Source organism: Mastigoproctus giganteus, chromosome 5 (assembly GCF_048544385.1).
Source record: "Mastigoproctus giganteus isolate SK-2022 chromosome 5, ASM4854438v1, whole genome shotgun sequence".
NCBI classification, from domain to species: Eukaryota; Metazoa; Arthropoda; class Arachnida; order Uropygi; family Thelyphonidae; genus Mastigoproctus; species Mastigoproctus giganteus.
Window position 1 is genome coordinate 174145433 of NC_143579.1, and position 4569 is coordinate 174150001.

A 4569-nucleotide genomic window follows, 5' to 3' on the forward strand; every position below is an offset into this window, starting at 1 on the left:
ACTCTTATTAAAAAATAGGATTGAAACCAAACAGGTGGTGGAGAATTTGCATATTATTAATTCAATCACAGTAATGTGCCTGACTTCGTAATTATATAGGTCACTGGTAATTAAGACAAGAGATACCCTGACCCTTTATATTTCGTATATTATCAGCGGTTCATGGACTGTAACACTTTGGTATGCAATTCAAAACTCTTTAAACTAAGAATGCGGTCCAAAACATTTTGAGGATCGCAGCATCGATCATTCTAATTAACCCCACCTAATGGATGCTCACCTATTGTCTCAGTCTCAGAACAAAAACTAGTCAACAAGTATCGGCTTATTGTTTATAGTAAGCAGTGCAAGAGTGAAATTGGTTATTATTTCTAACAGAGTTGTTTAAAAGATAATAAAAACATAGAATGGGTGCATGGTTAGAGTATTAATAGTTGGAAAAATCAAATAAACCTGAAAATGTATTAAAGGTGAATTTTCGCTAACTGTATTTGTTGCCATTTCTCCACAGTTCTAATACTTTATGTAATGTCTAAAAAGATGTTTGTGAAACTTTCTCTTTGGGTTATAGTTAAATAGATATATCCCTGAATATTCGTACAAAATTTTTCCCTTCTCCTCGTAGAACCATTAAGAGAAGGTCTTTGTACAACTGACTGGGTGTTATTTATATTTTTATAAGTTTTCTAACTTAAAATTTATTGCACTTCTTGCACTGTGATTGACAGTGAAGCCTGTATCTTTAATGCTAATAAGTGTTGGATATTCTGTGTAGCTCATGTGATCAAACGTTTAATTCACTCACGAGAATGATTTTTATTGCTTTTGATAATCGATAGCAAATTAGGTTTTCTGAAACACTGCTGAATTAATTCATTCTGATTTAGTAACAAAAAAAAAAAAAAAAAAAGAAAGAAAGAAAATAATTTCCGTAAGTCTATAAAATGCTTCATTCTTGTGGTTGTGATTGCAATATTGTTGTTAAACATTTTGTCAGTCTTTGGAATCCAGAGTTAGTCAAATTGCAGCTTACTGACAAAACTAGTGTGGTTATTTACAGTTCATTTTTAGATAAACCAGTGAGCTGTTTATTTACAGTTCTTGAAGAATACCACGTACTGTAAGCTATATTACCAAAAGTATTGGGACATTAAGAGAAAGACGGCTTACAGGACAGATTATATACGGTGTAAGACCTCTTCCTGCGAAGTTTAATATAGTTCGTAGTCTGCCTGGAAAGCTTTCCTCCAATTTATCATAAGTGTTGTATTGCCAATCCTTCAAAAGAGAACCGGTTTTAAGTAGGCAAATGATGCTGGCCTTCATGGACGAGCCTTCATATAGCTTTCCGATTATCTTTCTTGTGGAGGTCTGATCGGACTCAGAGTGGGTCAGTTCAAAAGTTTCACATTATTCTCCCTAACCTATCACCCACCAAACTTTGTGATGGAGGAATAGTGTTCTGTCACTGTAAAACGGAATCGGCATTGAAAAGACAGTGTTTTTAAGATACCACAATATTGCTCCTTCTGCAAGGTATCATCCACAAAAAGAGGATCCCATTTCATTCTGTTAGAGGTCAGTTACTCCGTAACACTATTGCACCTGTGGATAAGCCTTCATACATCGCTGTGCATTAAGTTTTCTCTGGTATGATACATAGGTTTGCGTACAGTATGCCAACTGCTCTTGTTCTTTAGGCAATTATTTGACAACCCTGCACAACACGAGCAACCATTTGAGAATCTCTTGTCGAAATATCTAGTCTCCTTGGTTGATGTTCAGCTGCGGTCTACTTGCACATAATGTTTCAGAGAGAGTGCTCGGAATATTGAGAAACTGATTCTAAACCTGTTACACTAAGTCATGTCCTATGAAACACATCCACATTCAAAATTCGCTGAGCTCGTTTCCGCATGGTATGTCGATTGTACATTACCTCTCTGCTTTCTTCTGCTACATATACCTCTATGCTTTCTGCTGCTACATATACCTCTATGCTACCGCACTGCCATCTACAATACTTACATCACCATAATTTTTCGCTTATTCGTTACTGTCCGAATACTTTTGGTATAATAGTATAAATACAGTATATGGCTGTCTTTGTTAAAATAAGTGGAGTTTGTTAAATAAAAAATAAAACTATCGTAGTACCTCAATCCGACGGTGCTACTTGACTTTATGATCTCTACGTGTTACCAGGTTATTTATTTCTGTTTGAGTCTATTGCCAAATTAAAAACTATTGTGGCACAATTTTTGTAGTGTCTTATCATTGTTCATTATATTTACAAATACCCTATCAGTGGAAAATAAAACAATAAACAAACTAACAAGCAAGATTTGTAATGCCTGCAACCTTAATAATGACAATTTATCGAACAAAAATATACCTGTGTATAATATATATATATATATATATATATATATATATATATATACACACACAATTATATACAACGGTTGGCCCAGTTGAAGTCATCTAGATTGTGGGTAGACAAAGATAAGTTTTATATATATATATATATATATATATTTTTTTTTTTTTTTTTTTTTTTTACAAATATATTTTGTATATTTTTTATAAAATATACAAAATATTTTATATATATATATATATATATATATATATACACACAGGGTGTTTCAAAATTGATGGGCAATAATTTAAAGGTGAACTGTACAGACTAAAATATGCAAAAAAAGCCTAGTAATGATGGGTCCTTAAGTGAATCGCTTTCGAGATATATTTCTAGTTGGGATCCACCACTGGCAAGGTGAACTGTACAGAGTTAGAATACACCACTTACTTGTTTGTTTAGGTTAGGTTATGCTCATTCTCTCGTTTCCCCTCTCTCAATGCTCTGAGACGTAGCAGGCTTACTAGTACTTGTCAAAGAATAGCCAATATGGAAAAAGGTACAGCAATGAAGAGTATGCGGACATGCACTCCATGTATGGTAAAGCCAACGGCAGTGCGCTCGAGGCTGAATGTTTTTATCAAGAAGCATTTTCCCGCCGAAGACAGCCCAAAAGGCGCACATTCATATGGGTACATCAACGCCTTATAGAAAATGGGCGCTTTGCATATGGAGTACGAGCAGGTAGGCCCAGAAGCATAACCTGATGTTGAGAAAAGAGTATTAGAAAGAACATCCTGTAATATGTAACATCTGTAAAATCCTATGGTTTTGAAACCAAAAATTAAAAATGTATTATCTTATATTTAATAAAACCACCCTTAGCGAAGGATTCACAGCTTTTTGCTAAACTAGTGCTTCCATAGTCATTGGCGGATCATAACAGAAAATGTACATTATCTCGAAAACGGTTCATTTGCGGCCCGATGTTCACTGGGCTTTTTTGCTTATTTTAGTTTGTACTTTTTATCTTTAAATTATTGACCATCATTTTTGAAACACCTTGTGTATACAGGGTATCTCAAAAATACACGGCATAACTTCAGGAATGAGTTCCTCATAAGTAGACAATAAAAATATTTTATATCAACATAGTTCCGGAAATGTTTGGTTCCTGAGTTATTAACCGGAATGTCTTATCTCCCGCAGGTGATTTCCTTCATCAGAAGGTACTAACAGAATCTGGTGGTTTTCCATTCCGACTATGTACTCAAATCAGGAGCAAGCGGATATGCACTTTATGTACGGTTTGGCAGACGGCAATGCTCTGGAGGCTCGTCGTTTGTACCACGAAAGGTTCCCAGAACGAAAATGTCCAGACAGTAAAACGTTTGAAGTTATCCATCGCCGCCTTTGTGAATATGGGACCTTTACACCTCGTGCTGCCGACAAGAGGATGACCAAGATCTACAACTACTGAAGTAGAGGGGGTGGACCAACTGCCTGGCCTCCACGCTCACTGATTTAAACCCACTAGATTTCTTATTGTGGGGCCATTTAAAGTCAATGGTGTATTCCACTCCTGTAGCTGATGTGGAAACTCTCCGCAATCGAATTGTAGCAGGTTGTGAGACAATACAAAACATGCCAGGAATTTGACATCGTCTTCGCGAGTCCATGAAACGTTGATGTGAGGCCTGTATTCAGGCAGAAGATGGACATTTTGAACAATTACTATAAAGTGATGTGAAAAGTTAAGTGTCATAGACAGACCTTCAAAACTCGGAAACCAAGCATTTCCGGAACGATATAAAATATTTTTTATTGTCTACATATGAGGAATTCATTCCTGAAGTTATGCCGTGTATTTCTGAGACACCCTGTATATACACACTGCTCGACAAAATTCACAGAACCAAATGTTTTTCATGGAAATTTTACTGTGAACAGTGTCGCCGAAGGCGAATATATGATATAATAGGCATCCTGGCATGCAAATTCCGAGTATCCAATAGAAATCAATCTACCACTTTACAGAGCCGCAGTTTAAGCAAATTATTCATCGTCTATAAAAAGATGGGGTTGCGACCACATCACTTCATTTCAGTTTTTTGGCTTACTCAGTGGGAGAACCACATCTCTACTACTCAGGATGGCAAGTCATCGTCGTTTGGATGTTTCTTTGAGATGGCAGGCCGTTGGACGCC